The 22,203-nt window shown below is 46.3% G+C and overlaps 1 non-coding gene and 2 pseudogenes across 1 annotated transcript; all 3 read right to left on the bottom strand.

Moving 5' to 3' along the window:
- Window positions 1-15,498: 15,498 nt before the first annotated feature.
- LOC149578905 (25S ribosomal RNA) lies at window positions 15,499-17,257 on the bottom strand (annotated as a pseudogene).
- Window positions 17,258-17,481: 224 nt separating this feature from the next.
- LOC149578904 (5.8S ribosomal RNA) lies at window positions 17,482-17,635 on the bottom strand. The gene has a single exon (XR_016358199.1). It is a non-coding gene; the product is annotated as a 5.8S ribosomal RNA (ribosomal RNA).
- A 667-nt stretch (window positions 17,636-18,302) lies between these two features.
- Window positions 18,303-20,112, bottom strand: LOC149578903 (18S ribosomal RNA; annotated as a pseudogene).
- Between the last annotated feature and the right edge of the window lie 2,091 nt (window positions 20,113-22,203).

Genomic DNA, 22,203 nt, shown 5'->3' with positions numbered 1-22,203 from the left:
ACCTGGCCGGCTGACTTGATGAATGAACTTAGAGAGTCAACTTGGTGGGGTGACTTGATGAATGGACTTGAAGGGTCGACTTGGTGGGGTGACTCTATGAATGGACCTGAAGAGTTGACTTGGTGAGAGTACTTGGTGGGGTGACTTCATGAATAGACTTAAAGAGTTGACTTGGTGAGACTACTTGTTGGGGTGACTTGATGAGTGGACTTGAAGAATTGACTTGGTTAGAGTACTTGGTGGGGTGGCTTGATGAATGGACTCAAAGAGTTGACTTGCTGAGAGTACTTGGTCACTCAACTTGATGAGTAGACTTAAAGAGTCCACTTGGTGAGAGTACTTGGTGGGGTGAACTAATGAACAGACTTAAAGAATTGACTTGGTGAGAGTACTTGGTTGGCCAAACTGGTGGGGTGGCTTGATGAAAGAACATAAAGATTCGACTTGGTGAGAGTACTTGCACTTGTCCTGGTGACTTGATGAACAGACTTAAAGAGTCGACTTGGTGGGGTGACTTGATGAAAGAACTTAAAGGGTCGACTTGGCGGGGTGACTTGGTGAGAGCACTTGGTGGGGTGACTTGATGAATGGACTCAAAGAGTCAACTTGGTGAGAGTACTTGGTCAGGTGACTTGATGAACGCACTTGAAGAATCGACTTGGTTAGAGTACTTGGTGGGGTGACTTGATGAACGAACTTAAAGAGACAACTTGGTGGGTCGACCTGGCGGGGTGACTTGATGAAAAAACTTAGAGAGTCGACTTGGTGAGAGTACTTGGTGACTTGGTGGGCCGACCTGGCTGGGTGATTTGATGAACGAACTTAAAGAGTCTACTTGATGGGCCGACCTTGTGGGATGACTTGATGAATGAACCTAAAGAGTCAACTTGGTGAGAGTACTTGGTGGGCAGACATAGCGAGGTGATTTGATGAACAAACTTAAAGAGTCAACTTGGTGAGAGTACTTGGTGGGGTGACTTGATGAATGAACTTAAAGAGTCGACTTGGTGGACCGACTTGGCAGAGTGAATTCATGAACGAGCTTAAAGATTCCACTTGGTGGGCCGACCTGGCAAGGTGACTTGATGAACGAACTTAAAGAGTCAACTTGGTGAGAGTAATTTGTGGTTTGACCTGGCAGGGTGACTTGATGAATGAACTTAAAGAGTCGACTTTGTGGGGTGACTTGATGAACACACTTGAAGGGTCGACTTGGTGGGGTGACTCTATGAATGGACCTAAAGAGTTGACTTGGTGAGAGTACATGGTGGGGTGACTTGATGAACAGACTTAAAGAGTCAACTTGGTGAGAGTACTTGGTTGGGTGACTTGATGAGCGCACTTGAAGAATCGACTTGGTTAGAGTACTTGGTGGGGTGACTTGATGAATGGACTCAAAGAGTCGACTTGCTGAGAGTACTTGGTGGCTTGACTTGATGAGCAGACTTAAAGAGTCCACTTGGTGAGAGTACTTGGTAGGGTGAACTAATGAAGAAACATAAAGAATCGACTTGGTGGGAGTACATGGTTGGCTGAACTGGTGGGGTGACTTGATGAACGGACATAAAGAGTCAACTTGGTGACAGTACTTGTACTTGTTGTGGTGACTTGATGAATAGACTTAAAGAGTCGACTTGGTGGGTTCACTTGATGAAAGGACTTAAAGAGTTGACTTGGTGAGAGTACTTGGTCGGGTGACTTGATGAAAGAACTTAAAGGGTCGACTTGGCGAGGTGACTTGGTGAAAAGACCTAAAGAGTTGACTTGGTGAGAGCACTTGGTTGGGTGACTTGATGAATTGACTCATAGAGTCGACTTGGTGAGAGGACTTGGTGGCTCGACTTGATGAGCAGACTCAAAGAGTCCACTTGGAGAGAGTACTTGGTGGGATGAAGTGATGAACAGACTTAAAGAGTCGACTTGGTGGGCTGACTTGGTGGGGTGACATGATGAAGAGACACAAAGAGTTGACTTGGTGAGAGTACTTGTTCTGGTGACTTGATGAATGGACTTAAAAAGTTGACTTGGTGGAGTGAGTTGATGAAAGGACTTAAAGAGTCGACTTGGTGAGAGTACTTGGTGGGGTGACTTGATGAACACACTTGAGGAATTGACTTGGTTAGATTACTTGGTGGAGTGACTTGATGAATGGACTCAAAGAGTCAACTTGGTGAGATTACTCAAAGGCTCGACTTGATGAGCAGACTTAAAGAGTCAACTTCGTGAGAGTGCTTGGCAGGTTGAACTAATGAATAGACTTAAAGAGTCGACTTGGTGGGAGTACTTGGTGCACCGACCTGGTGGGGTGACTTGATGAATGGACTTAAAGAGTCAATTTGGTTAGAGTACTTGTTCTTGTGACTTGATGAATGAATTTGAAGAGTCGACATGTTGCGCTAACTTGATGAAAGGACTTAAAGAGTCGACTTGGTGAGAGTACTTGGTGTGGCAAATTGATGAACGGACCTAAAGAGTTGACTTGGTGAGAGCACTTGGTGGGGTGAACTGATGAATAGACTTAAAGAGTCGACTTGGTGGGAGTACTTGGTGGGCCGACCTGGTGGGGTAAATTGATGAATGGACTTATAGAGTCAACTTGCTGAGAGTACTTGTTCTGGTGACTTGATGAATGGACTTAAAGAGTTGGCTTGGTGGGGTGACTTGATGAAAGGACTTAAAGAGTCGACTTGGTGGGGTGACTTGACGAACAGACTTAGAGAGTCAACTTGGTGAGAGTACTTGGTGGGCTGACCTGGTTGGGTGACTTCATGAACAGACTTAAAGAGTCAACTTGGTGAGAGTAATTGGTGGGGTGACTTGATGAACAGACTTCAAGGGTCAACTTGGCAGGGTGACTTGATGAATGGTCCTAAAGAGTTGACTTGGTGAGAGTACTCTATGGGGTGACTTGATTAATAGACTTAAAGAGTCAAATTGGTGAGAGTACTTGGTTTGGTGACTTGATGAAGGGACCTAAAGAGTTGACCTAGTGAGAGTACCATGTGGGGCGACTTGATGAACATAGTTAAAGAGTCAACTTGGTTAGAGTACTTGGTCAGGTGACTTTTTGAACACACTTGAAGAATCAACTTGGTTAGAGTACTTGGTCGGGTGACTTGATGAACGAACTTAAAGAGTCGACTTGGTGGGCCGACCTGGTGGGGTGACTTGATGAACGAACTTAGAGAGTCGACTTGGTGAGAGTACTTGGTGACTTGGTGGGCTGACCTGGTCGGGTGACTTGATGAATGAACTTATAGAGTCCACTTCCTGGGCCGACCTGGCAGGGTGACTTGATGAATGACCCTAAACAGTCGACTTGGTGAGAGTAATTTGTGGGCAAGCATAGCAGGGTGATTTCATGAACAAACTTAAAGAGTCGACTTGGTGAGAGTACTTGGTGTGATGACTTGATAAACGAACCTAAAGAGTCAACTTGGTGTGCTGACATGGTCGGGTGACTTGATGAACGAACTTCAAGAGTCGACTTGGTTGGCCGACTTGGCAGGGTGACTTGATGAACAAACTTAAAGAGTCAACTCGGTGAGAGTACTTGGTAGGCCAACCTAGCAGGGTGACTTGATAAACAAACTTAAAGAGTTAGCTTGGTGAGTGTACTCGTTGGGCTGACCTGGTCACGTGACTTGATGAACGAACTTAAAGAGTTGACCTGGTGGGTTGACTTGGCTGGGTGACTTGATGAACGAACTTAAAGAGTCAACTTGGTGAGAGTACTTGTTCTGGTGACTTGATGAACGGACTTAAATAGTTAGCTTGGTGGGATGACTTGATGAAAGGACTTAAAGAGTCAACTTGGTGGGGTGACTTGATGAACAAACTTAAAGGGTTGATTTTGTGGGGTGATGTGATGAATGAACCTAAAGAGTTAACTTGGTGAGAGTACTTGGTGGGGTGACTTGACGAATAGACTTAGAGAGTCGAGTTGGTGAGAGTACTTGGCAGGCCGACCTAGTTGGGTGACTTTGCGAACAAACTTAAAGAGTCGACTTGGTTAGAGTACTTGGTGGGGTAACTTGATGAACGGACTTCAAGGGTCGACTTGGTGGGGTGACTTGATGAATGGTCCTAAAGAGTTGACTTGGTGAGAGTACTTGGTGGGGTGACTTGATGAATAGACTTAAAGAGTCGAATTGGTGAGAGTACTTGGCAGGGTAACTTGAAGAATGCACTTGAAGGGTCAGCTTGGTTGGGTGACTTGATGAATGGACCTAAAGAGTTGACCTGGTGAGAGTACTTGGTGGGGTGTGTTGATGAACATAGTTAAAGAGTCAACTTGGTGAGAGTACTTGGTCGGGTGACTTGTTGAATGCACTTGAAGAATAGACTTGGTTAGAGTACTTGGTGGGGTGACTTGATGAATGAACTTAAAGAGTCGACCTTGTGGGCTGACCTGGCGGGGTGACTTGATGAACGAACTTAGAGAGTCGACATGGTGAGAGTACTTGGTGGGGTGACTTGATGAAAGAACTTAAAGGGTTGACTTGGCGAGGTGACTTGGTGAACGTACCTAAAGAGTTGACTTGGTGAGAGCACTTGGTGGGGTGACTTGATGAATGGACTCAAAGAGTTGACTTGGTGAGAGCACTTGGTGGGGCGAACTGATGAACCGACTTAAAGAGTCGACTTGGTGGGAGTACTTGGTGGACTAACCTAGTGGGGTGACTTAATGAAGGGACATAAAGAGTTAACTTGGTGAGAGTACTTGTTCTGATGACTTGATGAACGGACTTAAACAGTCGACTTGGTGGGTGACTTGATGAAAGGACTTAAAGAGTCAACTTGGTGAGAGTACTTGGTGGGGTGACTTGATGAACACACTTGAAGAATTGACTTGGTTAGAGTACTTGGTGGGGTGACTTGATGAACAGACTCAAAGAGTTGACTTGGTGAGAGTACTTGGTGGCTCAACTTGATGAGCAGACTTAAAGAGTCAACTTGCTTGGAGTACTTGGTGGGTTGAATTGATGAGTGAGCTTAAAGAGTCAACTTTGTGGGAGTACTTGGTGGGCTGACCTAGTGGGTTGACTTGATGAAAGGACTTAAAGAGTCAACTTGGTGAGAGTACTTGGTGGGGCAACTTGATGAACAGACTTAAAGGGTCGACTTGGCAGGGTGACTTGATGAACACACTTGAATGGTCGACTTGAGGGGGTGACTTGATGAACGGACCTAAAGAGTTGACATGGTGAGAGTACTTGGTGGGGTGACTTGATGAACAGAGTTAAAGAGTCAACTTGGTGAGAGTACTTGGTCGGGTGACTTGATGAACACACTTGAAGAATCGACTTGGTTAGAGTACTTGGTGAGGCGACTTGATGAATGAACTTAAAGAGTCGACTTGGTGGGCCGACCTTGCGGGGTGAATTGATGAACAAACTTAGAGAGTCAACTTGGTGAGAGTACTTGGTGACTTGGTGGGCCGACCTAGCCGGGTGACTTGATGAACAAACTTAAAGAGTCCACTTGGTTGGCCGACCTGGTAGGGTGACTTGATGAATGAACCTAAAGAGTCAACTTGGTGAGAGTACTTGGTTGGCAGATATAGCAGGGTGATTTGATGAAAGAACTTAAAGAGTCAACTTGGTGAGAGTACTTGGTTGGGTGACCTCATGAATGAACCTAAAGAGTCGACTTGGTGGGCCGACCTGGCAGGGTGACTTGATAAACGAACTTAAATAGTCGACTTGGTGGGCCAACCTAGCAGGGTGACTTGATGGACAAACTTAAAGAGTCAACTTGGTGAGAGTACTTGGTGGGCTAACCTGGCAGGGTCAGTTGATGAACAAACTTAAATAGTCGACTTGGTGAGAGTACTCGATGGGCTGACTTGTTCACATGACTTGATGAATGAGCTTAAAGAGTCGACTTGGTGGGCCAACTTGGCTGGGTGACTTGATGAACGAACTTAAAGAGTCGACTTGGTGGGTCAAACTAGCGGGGTGACTTGCTGAGAGTACTTGGTGGGTCGAACTGGCGAGGTGACTTGATGAATGAACTTAAAGAGTCAACTTGGTGAGAGAACTTGTTGGGCTGAGCTGGCGGGGTGAATTGATGAACGAACCTAAAGAGTCAACTTTGTGAGAGTACTTTGTGGGCCGACCTGGCAGGGTGACTTGATGACCGAACTTAAAGTGTCGACTTGGTGAGAGGACTTGGTGGGTCGACCTAGCAGAGTGACTTGATGAATGAACTTAAAGAGTCGACTTGGTGAGAGTACTTGGTGGGGTGACTTGATGAACAAACCTAAAGAGTCAACTTGGTGAGAGTACTTGGTGGGCTAACCTGGCGGGGTGACTTGGTGAACAAACTTAAAGAGTCAACTTGGTGATAGTAGTTGGTGGGCTGACCTGGTGGGGTGACTTGATGAACGAACTTAAAGAGTCGACTTGGTTGACCGACTTGGCAGAGTGACTTAATGAACAAACTTAAAGAGTCCACTTGGTGGGCCGACCTAGCAGGGTGACTTGATGAACGAACTTAAAGAGTCGACTGGGTGAGAGTAATTTGTGGGCTGACCTGGTGGGGTGACTTGATGAATGCACTTGAAGGGTCAACTTGGTGGGTGACTCTATGAACGGACCTAAAGAGTTGACTTTATGAGAGTACTTAGTGGGGTGACTTGATGAACAAACTTAAAGAGTCGACTTGGTGAGAGTACTTGGTAGGGTGACTTGATGAGCGCACTTGAAGAATCGACTTGGTTAAAGTACTTGGTGGGGTGACTTGATGAACGAACTCAAAGAATTGACTTGCTAAGAGTACTTGGTGGCTCAACTTGATGAGCAAACTTAAAAAGTCCACTTGGTGAGAGTACTTGGCAAAGTGAACTGATGAACAGACTTAAAGAATCGACTTGGTGGGAGTACTTGGTTGGTTGAACTGGTGCGGTGACTTAATGAATGGACATAAAGAGTCAACTTGGTGAGAGTACTTGTACTTGTTCTAGTGACTTAATGAATGAACTTAAAGAGTCGACTTGTAGGGGTGACTTGATGAAAGGACTTTAAGAGTTGACTTGGTGAGAGTACTTGGTGGGGTGACTTGATGAAAGATCTTAAAGGCTTGACTTGATGAGCAGACTCAAAGAGTCGACTTGGTGAGAGTACTTGGTGGGGCGAACTGATGAACGGACTTAAAGAGTCAACATGGTGGGAGTACTTGGTGGTCTGACCTAGTGGGGTGACTTGATGAAGGGACATAAAGAGTCGACTTGGTGAGAGTACTTGTTCTGGTGACTTGATGAATGAATTTAAATAGTCAACTTGGTGGGGTGACTTGATGAAAGGACTCAAAGATTCGACTGGTGAGAGCACTTGGTGGGATGACTTGACGAATGGACTCGAAGAGTCGACTTGGTGAGAGTACTTGGTGGCTCAACTTGATGAGCAGACTTAAAGAGTCAACTTGGTGAGACTACTTGGCGGGGTGAACTAATAAATGGACTTAAAGAGTCGACTTTGTGGGAGTATTTGGTGGGCTGACCTGGTGGGGTGACTTGATGAAAGGACTTAAAGAGTCAACTTGGTTAGAGTACTTGTTCTGGTGACTTGATGAATGGACTTGAACAGTCGACTTCGTGGGGTGACTTTATGAAAGGACTTAAAGAGTCGACTTGTTGAGAGTACTTGGTGGGGTGACTTGATGAACAAACTTAAAGGGTCACCTTGGCAGGGTGATTTGATGAACGGACCTGAAGAGTTGACTTGGTGAGAGTACTTGGCGGGCTGAACTGATGAACAAACCTAAAGAGTAGACTTGGTGGGAGTACTTAGTGGGCCGACCTGGTGGGGTGACTTGATGAACGGACTTATAGAGTTGACTTGGTGAGAGTACTTGTTCTGGTGACATGATGAACAGACTTAAAGAGTCAACTTGGTTGGGTGACTTGATGAAAGGACTTAAAGAGTCCACTTGGTGGGGTGAGTTGATGAACAAACTTAAAGGGTCGACTTTGCGGGGTGACTTGATGAACAGACCTAAAGAGTTGACTTGGTGAGAGTACTTGGTGGGGTGACCGTATGAACGGACTTCAAGGGTTGACTTGGTGGGGTGACTTGATGAACGGTCCTAAAGAGTTGACTTGGTGAGAGTACATGGTGGGGTGACTTGATGAACAGACCTAATTATCGAATTGGTGAGAGTACTTGGTGGGGTGACTTGATGAATGCAGTTGAAGGGTCGACCTGGTGGGGTGTTTTGATGAATAGACCTAAAGAGTTGACTTGGGGAGAGTACTTGGTGGGGTGACTTGATGAACATAGTTAAAGAGTTGACTTGGTTAGAGTACTTGGTTGGGTGACTTGATGAACGCACTTGAAGAATCGACTTGCTTAGAGTACTTGGTGGGGTGACTTGATGAACAAACTTAAAGAGTCGACTTGGTGGGCTGACCTGGTAGGGTGACTTGATGAACGAACTTAGAGAGTCAACTTGGTGAGAGTACTTGGTGACTTGGTGGGCCGACCTGGTCGGGTGAGTTGATGAATGAACTTAAAAAGTCCACTTGGTGGGTCGACCTGGCGGGGTGACTTGATGAATGAACCTAAAGAGTCAAATTGGTGAGAGTACTTTGTGGGCAGACATAGCAGGGTAATTTGATGAACAATCTTAAAGAGTCAACTTGGTGAGAGTACTTGGTGGGGTGACTTGATGAATGAACCTAGAGATCTGACTTGGTGGGCCGACTTAACAGGATGACTTGATGAATGAACTTAAAGAGTTGACTTGGTGGGCCAACCTGGAAGGGTGACTTGATGAAAAAACTTAAAGAGTCGACCTGGCAAGAGTACTTGGTGGGCCAAACTAGTGGGGTGACTTGATGAACAAACCTAAAGAGTCAACCTGGTGAGAGTACTCGGTGGGCTGACTTGGTCATGTGACTTGATGAACAAACTTAAAGAGTCAACCTGGTGGGCCGACTTGGCTGAGTGACTTGATGAAAAAACTTAAAGAGTAAACTTGGTGCATCATACTAGCGGGGTGACTTGGTGAGGGTACTTGGTGGGCTGACCTAGTAGGGTGACTTGATGAACAAACTTAGATAGTCGAGTTTGTGAAAATACTTGGTGGGTCAAACTAGTAGGGTGAATTGATGAACGAACTTAAAGAGTCAACTTGGTGAGAGAACATTGTGGGCCGAGCTGGCAGGGTGAATATATGAACGAACTTAAAGATTTGACTTTGTAAGAGTACTTGGTGGGCCGACCTGCCGGGGTGACTTGATGACCAAACTTAAATGGTCGAGTTGGTGAGAGTACTTGGTAGGCTGACCTGGCAGAGTGACTTGATGAACGAACTTAAAGAGTCGACTTGGTGAGAGTACTTGGTAGGGTGAATTGATGAACAATCCTAAAGAGTCGACTTGGTGAGAGTACTTGGTGGGTTGACCTGGCGGGGTGACTTGTTGAGCAACCTTAAAGAGTCGACTTGGTGAGAGTACTTGGTGGGCTGACCTGGCGGGGTGACTCGATGAACGAACTTAATGAGTCAACATGGTGGGCCAACTTGGTAGAGTGACTTCATGAACTAACTTAAAGACTCCACTTGGTGGGTTGACCTAGCGGGTTGACTTGATGAACGAACTTAAAGAGTCAACTTGGTGAGTATAATTTGTGGGCTGACCTGGCGAGGTGACTTGATGAATGAACTTAAAGAGTCGAGTTGGTGGGGTGACTTGATGAACACACTTGAAGGGTCAACTTGGTGGGGCGACTCTATGAACAGACCTAAAGAGTTGACTTGGCGAGAGTACTTGGTGGGGTGACTTGATGAACAAAATTAAATAGTCAACTTGGTGAGAGTACTTGTTGGGTTGACTTGATGAGCAGACTTGAACAATTGACTTGGTTAGAGTACTTGGTGGGGTGGCTTGATGAATGGACTCAAAGAGTCAACTTGCTTAGAATACTTGGTGGCTTAACTTGATGAGCAGACTTAAAGAGTTCACTTGGTGAGAGTACTTGGCGGCGTGAACTGATGAACGAACTTAAAGAAATGACTTGGTGGGAGTACTTGGTTGGCTAAACTAGTGGGGTGAATTGATGAATGAACATAAAGAGTCAACTTGGTGAGAGTACTTGTACTTATTTTGGTGACTTGATGAACAAACTTAAAGAGTCGACTTGGTGGGGTGACTTGATGAAAGGACTTAAAGAGTTGACTTGGTGAGAGTACTTGGTTAGGTGACTTGATGAAAGAACTTAAAGTGTCGACTTGGCGGGGTGACTTGGTGAACACACCTAAAGAGTTGACTTGGTGAGAGCACTTGGTGGGGTGACTTTATGAATGGACTCAAAGAGTTGACTTGGTGAGCGTACTTGGTGAGAGTACTTGGTCGGGTGACTTGCTGAACGCACTTGAAGAATCGACTTGGTTGGAGTACTTGGTGGGGTAAATTGATGAACAAACTTAAAGAGTCGACTTGGTGGGCTGACCTGGCAGGGTGACTTGATGAACGAACTTAGAGAGTCGACTTGGTGAGAGTACTTGGTGACTTGGTGGGCCAACCTGGCTGGGTGACTTGATGAATGAACTTAAAGAGTCCACTTGCTGGGCTGACCTGGCGGGATGACTTGATGAATGAACCTAAAGAGTCAACTTGGTGAGAGTATTTGGTGGGTAGAAATAGTGGGGTGATTTGATGAACAAACTTAAAGAGTCAAATTGGTGAGAGTACTTGGTGGGGTTACTTGATGAATGAACCTAAAGAGTCAACTTGGTGGGCTGACCTAGCAGGGTGACTTGATGAATGAAGTTAAAGAGTCGACTTGGTGGGCCAACCTGGTAGGGTGATTTGATGAACAAACTTAAAGAGTCGACTGGGTGAGAGTACTTGGTGGGCCGACCTGGCGAGGTGAGTTGATGAACAAACTTAAAGAGTCGACTTGGTGAGAGTATTCGGTGGGCTGACCTGGTCACGTGACTTGATGAATGAACTTAAATAGTTGACTTGGTGGGCCGACTTGGTCGGGTGGCTTGATGAATGAACTTAAAGAGTCGACTTGGTGGGTCGAACAAGCGGGCTGACTTGGTGAGAGTACTTGGTGGGCTGACCTGGCAGGGTGACTTGATGAACAAACTGAGAGAGTCAACTTTGTGAGAGTACTTGGTGGGTCGAACTGGCGGGGTGACTTGATGAACGAACTTAAAGAGTCCACTTGGTGAGAGAACTTGGTGGGCCGAGCTGATAGGGTGAATTGATGAATGAACCTAAAGAGTCATCTTTGTGAGAGTACTTGGTGGGCCGACCTGGTGTGGTGACTTGATGACCGAGCTTAAAGGGTCGACTTTGTGAGAGTACTTTTCAGGCTGACCTGGCGGAGCGACTTGATCAACGAACTTAAAGAGTTGACTTGGTGGGAGTACTTGGTGGGGTGACTTGATGAACGAACCTAAAGAGTCAACTTGGTTAGAGTACTTGGTGGGCTGACCTAGCGGGGTGACTTGGGGAGCAAACTTAAAGAGTCAACTTGGTGAGAGTAGTTGGTGGGCTGACCTGGCGGGGTGACTTCATGAATGAACTTAAAGAGTCGACTTGGTGGGCCGACTTGGCAGAGTGACTTCATGAACGAACTTAAAGAGTCCACTTGGTGGGCCGACCTGGCAAGGTGACTTGATGAATGAACTTAAAGAGTCAACTTGGTGAGAGTAATTTGTGGGCTGACCTGGCGGGCTGACTTGATGAATGAACTTAAAGAGTTGACTTGGTGGGGTGACTTGATGAATGCACTTGAAGGGTCGACTTGGTGAGAGTACTTGTACTAGTTCTGGTGACTTGAAGAATAGACTTAGAGAGTAGACTTTGTGGGGTGACTTGATGAAAGGACTTAAAGAATTGACTTGGTGAGAGTACTTGGTGGGGTGACTTGATAAACGGACTCAAAGAGTCATCTCTGTGAGAGTACGTGGTGGCTTCACTGCAACAGTCTGCAAGACAAGCTGCCAGCTATCACCCAGAGTTGTCCTAGACAACGTTCGGGCCTTTCTTAAATAGGAAATTGTATGCCAGCCGAGAAGGTTCTAGATGCTCGAACTTAATGCCTATGCCTAGAAGACACTGAAAAATACACATAAGTCTGCCTAATACATCTTTGACAAATTATTTTAGAAATTTCTATAGCCCAACTTTCGAAGGCCATAACTCACGAATCGTTGCTCTGATTGGCTATTATAACCACTTTTCAAAAATGCCAGCTCCTAATATACAAGCTTAACAAGGCGAGTTGGTGGGGCAACTTGGTGAGTGGACTTGGCAAGAAAACTTGAAGATTCAACTCATTAAGGAAACTTTGCAAGTCCACCTTGTGACCCGACCTAGGGAGATGACCTGGGGGTAGACTTGGTGAGTGTGCTTGAATTGTCAGCTTGGCGAGTTAACACGGGGAGCCAACCTAGCGAACCGACATGGTCAGTGGGCCTAACAGGGTGAATCAACTTGGTGAGCTGACTTGCTGAGCACACTTAAAGAGTCAACTTCGTGAGGTGACTCGGTGAGTTACCTCGGTGATGTGACTTGGGCGAGCCTACCTGGCGAGCGAACTTAAAGAGGTGACTTGGGTGGGCTGACCTGGTGAGCGAACTTAAAGATTTGACTTGGCAATGTACTTGAACAACTGACTTAGTGAGCTGACATGGTGAGTGGGCTTAGAGAAGCAACTTGGTAGGGCAACTTGGCGAGCACACTTGCTGGGGCAAGGTGGTAAAATGACTAGGTGAGTCGACTTGGTGAGCTGACTTAGGGAGCTGACTTGGTGAGAGAACTTAAGGAGTCAACTTGGTGAGGCAACCTGAATAGTCAACTCAGTGAGCTAACTTGGGGAGCTGACATAGTGAGCGGTCTTAAAGAAAAGGCAACTTTGTGGGGCAACCTGGTGAGGCGAGATGGTAAGTCATCTTGGTGAGCTGGCTAGACGAGCTATGAGCAGACTTAAAGAGTCAATTCTTGATTTGGAAAAGACCACATGGTTAGATGACTTGGTGAGCTGACCCGGCTAGCAAAATTGGCAAGCAAACTTATAGAATCGACTTGCTATCCACAGCCAGGATCGCACACCTGGGTTGACCCAACTTGGGTACCCGACTGGGTCGCCAGAGTAGGTCGACGAGGGAAAAAAAATCATGGGAGGCCCTGTACAACAAAAACCACTAAATTTTGGGCATTACAAAAAAAAAAAAAACTAGTTACTCACTTTTGGATCATGCACAGGTTTCAGTTCACGTATTGCCGAGCCGACTCTAGGCGTTATGCCTACCTAGCCAGATTCGAGGTAGGGTAGCCAAAACGATCCGATTTGAGAATTTTCTTTATAAAAAGAGATCATGATAGGCCTCGTAAGGAAAAAAAGAATGAAATTTTGGGAGTTCAAAGAAAAATGTTACCCAGTTTTGGATTGCGCACAGGGCTCAGGTCACGTAGCATCGAGGTGCCTTAGGTGATATGATTCGAGCGAAAAGTCGACGGTGGCATGAGTCGTGCAAAAACATTGGAGGCCATTAAGGCTCAAGGCACTTCGAGTCAAGGTTTCCTAGGCGGGTCAGGTTGAAAACTTTGGGCATTAACCAAAAAGAAAAAGTTAACCGCTTTTGGATCATGTACACGGCTCAGGGCACTTAGAATCAAGTCGAGCACGGTGACATGAGTCATGCAAAAAATTTGGAGATGACTCAAGTCGGTTGAAAACTTTGGGCGTTAAGAAAAAATAAAAAGTTAATCGCTTTTGGATCATGTACACGGCTCGGGGCACTTAGAATCAAGTCGAGCACGGTGACATGAGTCGTGCGAAAAATTTGGAGACGACTCAAGTCAGGGCATCCAACTCTATTCAAGTTCAAAACTTTGGGACTTCACAAAAAAAAGAAAAAACAAAAAGTTACCCCATTTTGGATCACGTAAGTGACTCGGGCCACTCAAAATCAAGGCGAGTGCGGTTACATGAGTCAAGCAAAAAAAAATGGAGGCGGTTAAGGCTCGAGGCAATTCGAGTCGGGGTAGCTGAGTCGATTCAAAAACTTTGGCCGTTAGCCAAAAAAAGAGTTAATCACTTTTGGATCACATACATGACTTGGGGCACATAGAATCAAGTCAAGCATGGTGACATGAGTGGTTCAAAAAAATTGTAGGCGATTAAGGCTCGAGGCGATTTGAGTCGGGGTTGCTGACACAATTTGGGTTGAAATCTTTGGGTGTTAACCAAAGAAGGAAGAAGTTAACTGCTTTTGGATCACATACATGACTCAAGGCACCAAGTTGAGCACGGTGACATGAGTCTTGTGAAAAAACTGGAGGCAATTAAGGCTCGAGGTGATATGATTTGGGGTTGCCGACACAATTTGGGATTGAAAACTTTGGGCGTTAACCCAAAAAAAGAGTTAACCAAGTTTGGATCACGCACATGACTCGGTGCACTTAGAATCATGTTGAGCACGGTGACATGAGTCATGCAAAAAAATTGGAGGCAGTTAAGGCTCGACGCTATTCGAGTTGGGGTTGGGGTAGTTGGGACGATTCATGTCAGGGTTGCCGACACGGTTCAAGTTGAAAACTTTGGGCATTAACCCAAAAAAAAAATGTTCACCTCTTTTGGACCATGTACATGACTCAGGGCACTTAGAATCAAGTCGAGCACGGTGACATGGGTTGTGCAAAAAATTCAAAGGCCATTTGAGTCAGGGTAGCCAACTCAATTTGAGTTCAAAACTTTGGGCATTAACCAAAAAAATAAGTTGACCAATTTTGGATCACGTACATGAGTCCTCTACCCTCGTAAAAATTACAAAACCCGGGGACCCGCCTAGATTTTGCAATCGGAAGATTTTTTTGCCCTCACAAAAATTTACAAACCCCACTCGCTCAAAATTTGGACTTAGAATATTTTTTCGCCCTCGTGGAATTTACAAACCCCACTCGCTCAAAATTTGGCACTTGGAAATTATGAAACCCTGCCCGCCCAAAATTTGTACTTGGAAGACTTTTTTGCACTCGCAAAAATTACAAAACCCCACCAGCCAGGAATTCGACACTTGGGAGATTTTTCTGCCCTTCCGAAAATCACAAACCACACCAGCTCAGAATTTGGGACTTGCGAGATTTTTTTCCCCCTCATGGAAATTTTATAAAACCCCACTCGCCCGAAATTTGGCACTTGGGAGATTTTTCTGCCCTGGCAGAAATTTCTACAAAATCCCTCCCTCCTGCCCAAAATTTGGCACTTGGGAAACTGGCAGAAAATTGCAAACCCCACCCGCCAGGAATTTGGCACCTGAGAGATTTTTATGCCCTCGCAAAAATTGCAAACCCTACCCACCGAGAATTTGGCACTAAGGAGATTTTTTCGCCCTGGCGAAAATTGCAAACCCCACCTGCTAGGAATTTGGCACCTGGGAGATTTTTACGCTCTCGCAAAAATTGCAAACCCCACCCGCTGGGAATTTGGCACTTGGGAGATTTTTTTTCCCTCGCAAAAATTTTTACAAAACCCCACCCACCCGAAATGTGGCACTTGGGAGATTTTTCCGCCCCAACAAAAATTGCAAACCCCACCCACCGAGAATTTGGCACTTGGGAGATTTCTTCGCCCTCGCAGAAATTTTCACAAAACCCCACCCACTCAAAATTTGGCACCTGGGAGAGTTTTTCTGATTCCCTTTCGATGATCACACAAAGTGCGCCCTTGAAACAGGGTTTCCCCATCTCTTAGGATTGACTAACCCATGTCCAAGTGTTATTCACATGGAACCTTTCCCCACTTTAGTCTTCAAAGTTCTCATTTGAATATTTGCTACTACCACCAAGATTTGCACCAGGGGCCGGTCCACCCAGGCTCACGCCCAAGGTTTTGCAACAACCCCTGCGTCCTCCTACTCATCGAAGCCTTTCACTTGCCCTGACGGCCGAGTATAGGTTGCGTGCTTCAGTGCCATCCATTTTTGGGGCTAGTTGATTTGGTAGGTGAGTTGTTACACACTCCTTAGTAGATTTCGACTTCCATGACCATCGTCATGCTATCTTAATCAACCAACACCCTTTCTGGGATCTGGGTTAGCATGCAATTTGGCACCGTAACTCGACTTTCGGTTCATCCCACATCGCCAGTTCTGCTTACCAAAAATGGCCCACTTGGAGATCATGTTTCTATGGCGCAGCTCAATAGAGCAGCTGTGCCGACTTACCTATTTAAAGTTTGAGAATAGGTCGAGGTCATTATGCCCTCGATGCCTCTAATCATTTGCTTTACCTTATAAAACTCACACATGAGCTCTAGCTATCTTGAGGGAAACTTTGGAGGAAACTAGCTACTAGACGGTTTGATTAGTCTTTCACCCCTATACCCAAGTTAGATGAATTATTTACACGTCAGTATCGCTGCAGGCGTCCACTAGAGTTTCCTCTGGCTTCACCCTGCTTAGGCATAGTTCACCATCTTTCGGGTCCCAATAGGTGTGTTCACACTTGAACCCTTCACAGAAGATTAGGGTCAGTCAGTGGTGCACCCCCCGAGAGGGGATCCAGTCAGCTTCCTTGTGCCTCGTGGGTTTTCCCAACTAGCCAACGCGTACACATGTTAGACTCCTTGGTCTGTGTTTCAAGATGGGTCGGATGGAAAGCCCGCTGGTCAGTGCCATGAGCGCACAGGTGCTCGAGAGCTCACCGTAAAGGCACGTTCTTCGCTCCTCGACCATCGCGATGGAATTGTTTGTGTGACCAGAAGGTCACGCTTATGCTACCGCGACAGCCCGCGCTGGCATGTCCCCCGAACTGAGTGGCGGACTGGCTCACACCGTTCTGCATCCGACCAGGGTACATCGCCAGCCTCCATCTGCTTCCCTCCCGATAATTTCAAGCACTCTTTAACTCTCTTTTCAAAGTCCTTTTCATCTTTCCCTCATGGTACTTGTTCGCTATCGATCTCTTGCCCGTATTTAGCCTTGGACAGAATTTACCACCCGATTAGGGTTGCATTCCCAAACAACTTGACTCGTCGATAGTGCCTTGTGGTACGATAGGGTCTGGGCCCGACGGGGCTCTCACCCTCTCTGGCGCCCCCTTCTAGGGGACTTGGGCCTAGTTTGTCATTAAGGACACTTCTACAGACTACAATTTGATAGGCGCAGCCATTGATTTTCATGCTGGGCTCTTCCCGGTTCGCTCCCCGTTACTAGGGGAATCCTGGTAAGTTTCTTTTCCTCTACTTATTGATATGCTTAAACTTAGTGGGTACTCACGCCTGACTTAGGGATGTGGTAGAGATGCAGCAATGCCTGCACTGCAGTTGGCCACTAAGCCTAGAATAAAGTTCCTCGTGAGGAATCATTTGATCACTGCAAACCAACACATGCCTTTGCGAGCCACCACTCGTCGCGACGGATCGACAGACCTCATGCTCTTTTGAGCCGACTGCATGCCACTTGCAGACATGGATAGCCATCTCTGCTCCTTGCTAGGGAGGGAAAAATTTTGTAGCCTGACGCCCAAGTAGACGTGCCCTGGGCCGAGGCCTCAGGCACAACTTGTTGTCAAAGACTTGATGATTCATGGGATTCTGCAATTCACTCTAAGTATCACATTTCACTACATTCTTCATCGTGGCAAGAGCCAAGATATTCCTTGCTGAGAGCCATGATTTTGTTATGTTTTTGTCTTTTGATGACCCAAGCGTGCAAGGTGCTAGCTCACACTTCTTTCTTTGGATTTCTAAGGTGCACGATGCACCCATGTGTTGGGTGTTGACACATCTTGAACCCTGAGCACCCAATGGGTATGACGAGGAACGTTGTGGTGTGTCCCCGCCCCATTACCTCACAAATGTGGGAGGCGATGCATGGAAGAGCCGTGTCAGTGGACGGGGCCCCTGCCTCGCAAATCATGCGAGTGGACCCATCCTAAACATAGAACGCTCCAAGCAACGAGTGAACACACCTGGGCAAGGCAACGGGGGGTTGCGGCAGTCCTGACTTGCTGCAGTCAAAATGACGGATCCCTGGTATAGCACTACGCACATGATCAGACCATGAAATCTCAATGGGGGATGAGGCCCGGACCCCCTCTGAACTACAACTGAGCAAAGACCTGTCACTTCGACGTGGACAACATTTGAAGGCACCAATCCTAATCCAGATTACATCCGAGTCTCTTCTTCGCCCCACAGGGAAGCCATGCTTTCAATCACAGCATTCGATGTGACCCTCGACCTCAATGGTGCTAGACCCGTAGCTTGGCTGTCTAGCACATCACTGCAGGGCCAAGTGTCTACACATCGCCTACATGATTTAGGGTCTCAAACTAACAATGATCCTACCACATGTTCACCTACGTTAACCTTGTTATGACTTCTCCTTCCTTTAAATGATAAGGTTCAATGAACTCCTCATGAAATTGCCGACAGGAACCACCGTCGTTGCCACAATTTGAACACTTGACCAAATCATTCGATCGGTAGGAGCAATGGGCGATGTGTACAAAGGGCAGGGATGAGTCAATGTGAGCTAATGACTCACACTTACTAGGAATTCCTCGTGGAAGATCAATAGTTGCAATGGTCTATCCCCATCATGATGCAATTTGGCAAGATTTCCCAAACCTTTCAGGCCAGGTAGAGAAACTTGTTGGTTGAATCAGTATAGCGTGCGTGTGGTCCAGAACATCTAAGGGCATCACAGACCTGTTATTGCCTCAAACTTCCCTTGCCTAGGAGGCCATAGTCCCTCTAAGAAGCTGGCCACGAAGGGGAACCTTCGCATAGCTAGTTTGCAGGCTGAGGTCTCATTCGTTAATGGAATTAACCAAAAAAATTGCTCCACCAACTAAGAATGGCCATGCACCACCACCCATAGAATCAAGAAAGAGCTCTCAATCTGTCAATCCTTACTATGTCTGGACCTGGCAAGTTTCCCCGTGTTGAGTCAAATTAAGCCGCAGGCTCCACTCTTGGTGGTTCCCTTCCATCAATTCCTTTAAGCTTCAGCCTTGCAACCATACTCCCCTTGGAACCCAAACACTCTGATTTCTCAGAAGGTGCTGGCGGAGTTCTTAGAGCAACATTCGTCGATCCCTAGTCGACATCGTTTATGGTTGAGACTAGGACAGTATCTGATCATCTTCAAGACCCCAACTTTCCTCCTTGATTAATGAAAACATCCTTGGCAAATGCTTTCGTAGTGGTTCATCTTCCATAAATCCAAGAATTTCACCTCTGACAATGAAATAGGAATGCCCCCAACAGTCCCTATTAATCATTACTCCGGTCCTGAAGGCCAACGGAACAGGACCAAACTCCTATCGCGTTATTCCATGCTAATGTATTCAGAGCATAGGCTTGCTTTGAGCACTCTAATTTTTTCAAAGTAATGGTGCCAGAACCACGACCCAGCCAATTAAGGCCAGGAACATGCCGCCGGCAGAAGGGACGTGAGGGCCAGTGCACACCCAGAAGGCAGACCGACCATGATGACCCAAGGTCCAACTACGATCTTTTTAACTGCAACAACTTAAATATACACTATTGGAGCTGGAATTACCATGGCTGTTGGCACTAGACTTGCCCTCCAATGGATCCTCATTAAGAGATTTAGATTGTACTCATTCCAACTACCAGACTCGATGAGCCCAGTATTGTTATTTATTGTCACTACCTCCCCATGTTAGGATTGGGTAATTTGCGTGCCTGTTGCCTTCCTTGGATGTTGTAGCCATTTCTCAGGCACCCTCTCCAGAATTGAACCCTAATTCTCTATCACTCATCACCACCATGGTAGGCCTCTATCCTACCATCGAAATTTGGTAGGGCAGAAATTTGAATGAAGCGTCACCAGCACAAAGGCCATGCGATCCATTGAGTTATCATGAATCATCGAAATAGTGGGCGAGCCCGCACTGGCCTTTTATCTAATAAATGCATCCCTTCTGAGAGTCAAGATTTGGTGCACGTATTAGCTCTAGAATTACTATGGTTATCTGAGTAGCAAAGTACCATCAAAGAAACTATAACTGATTTAATGAGCCATCCACAGTTTCATAGTCTAAAATAGTTTGTACTTAGACATGCATGGCTTAATCTTTGGGACAAGCATATGACTACTGGCAGGTTCAACTAGGTAGCTTCTAACAATGAGGGGACCCCCAAGACCTGCTATAGCCAAGGGATGCCTGCCGCGATTGGAAACCAAAATTTGCATTTGCTCCGTCAAGCATCCAAACATAATCTGCCACACAAGCAATAAGAATGACATTCATAGCACATGTAGGACTCACAACGCTCAAAGATTTCACACAAGAGGAAAGTGTCCCATCATCGACTGGAGAGGGCTGAACAAGGAACCTCGATTCATAGGCACTTGGGAAGAACATCCCATACGGAACCGTTTACCCTCAAACTCGCTGTCACCACTACTCAGAAAGGAGCCTCGAGTCTGTACAAGATGCACCATGCACGTAGCCACCTCAATTGTAAGGCCACTCAGAGACATCCATTTCCCAGGCATATGCCTCGTACATGCCTATTGAGGTGCACCCACATAGACAAAATCCTTCTCGATCACAACAAACATTTTCCCATGATGAAGAGCTGGTTGTCAAAGTGCCAACGGAGACCACCGTGCTGAAGGGTGAAGGGCCATGCAAGTCAAAAACATGGCTGGTTATGTGATTGGTGGGGGCATCACTATGCACACGACCACCTCAATTATAAGGCCACTCAAGGGCATTGTGTATAACACCCCCTCCATACATTTATAGGTGATGAGAGCCCACTTGCATACACAGACATGTCTAACCTCTGGCAAATATCTCCTTTCCTAGCACAACCTAGCTAACCATTCCCCATGACACGTGATCTGCTAGCGCAGGTACAAAAAAGTTCCTACGGGTGAACACTCACACTAGCATTGTCGGACAAGCTTCAATCTCATGCACATGCACATACTGAAGAACTACACCACGAGGGAACCACCCGCGAGCACCCACATCTCGGCAAAAATCATTCATGCAATTTCTTCCCCTAGACAGACACGTTGGGCCTGCACTTGTCGGAGCATTGCAAAGATGAGCAATCTGGTTCATAGGAGCCTAAGAAGAACATCTTGTACGAAACCTGTTCCCCCAAAATGCTCAAATCACAAATGGTCACAGTAGAGTCATAATGCAAAGATGTACACCATGCACGTGACCGAGTCCACACAATGCCAACACCGAATGCTCTCTTTTGGGGGAAGCTAAAGAAGAGTATCTCCTGTAGAACCCATGAGGCGCAACTCTTTGGATTGCAAAGGGCAGGAAAGGGCATGGAGAGTTTCCACATCCAAATAAAAATTATCGATAATACTCTATGCTTCTACTAGCCTGGACCACAAAAGCTGTCACGACAGTGCCATGCACTTCTGTAGGATGAGATAGTGAAGAGGTGAGCACACACCGAGAACACACTAGTGAATAAATTATGCGGCAACAAAACCTTTCGCTTGCGCCCCTCTCAATCCCAAGGCTCTACCAATTGGCAAAAACTTAGGGTGGAGAGTGGACCCTTGATGAAATTAGGGACGTCGAGCAATGCACCCATGCAACCATCTCTTTCCTTCTTGTTGTCCAGGCAGGATAAAAATGTAATGATAGAACGTGCCAAGAGATGGAGCACTTGGCTAAAAGATAAAACTCCATACACTCACCAACAAGCACATCCCCCGATGACACATTGGAATGACAACCACTCTTGAACCATTCCAAATGTTGTGTCATTCGAGTTGGCATAGAGGCGACCTTAGAGAGCTCTCGCGTAGCAATCAGGATGTGCTTTAGTACCCATCTCTCACAAAAACCAATGTTAGCTATGAACAAATTTAGAATCCAAGGCTCGTACCCATCGATATTGTTGGCATTGGGTCTATATTCCAAGGCCACGGAGAGGTTCTGATAAGAGAAGCTCCCCTGCTCGCTTGCACAAACATCCCAAATTCTAGATACAAGCTCCCGCCCTTAGCATCGCTCTCGAGATCACCGCAACGACACATTGGAACAACAACTTCTATCGAATAACTCTCGAATTTGTGCTGATGGAGTGAGAAAGAAGAGCAACTTTGGGGAGCCATAAATAGAAAATGGGCTACTACTTCATTCCGCTCTTATATATAGATCCGATGTCGTTGATTTCATTTGGAATCCGAGGCTACATTCATCCTTGCTCACACAAGCAATGG

The sequence above is a fragment of the Cupressus sempervirens genome, chromosome 1, assembly GCF_028749045.1.
Source record: "Cupressus sempervirens isolate cs-2001-9-10 chromosome 1, ASM2874904v1, whole genome shotgun sequence".
Classification (NCBI taxonomy): domain Eukaryota; kingdom Viridiplantae; phylum Streptophyta; class Pinopsida; order Cupressales; family Cupressaceae; genus Cupressus; species Cupressus sempervirens.
The sequence above is the reverse complement of the archived record's forward strand: the minus strand, read 5'-3'. Positions and strand labels throughout refer to the sequence as shown.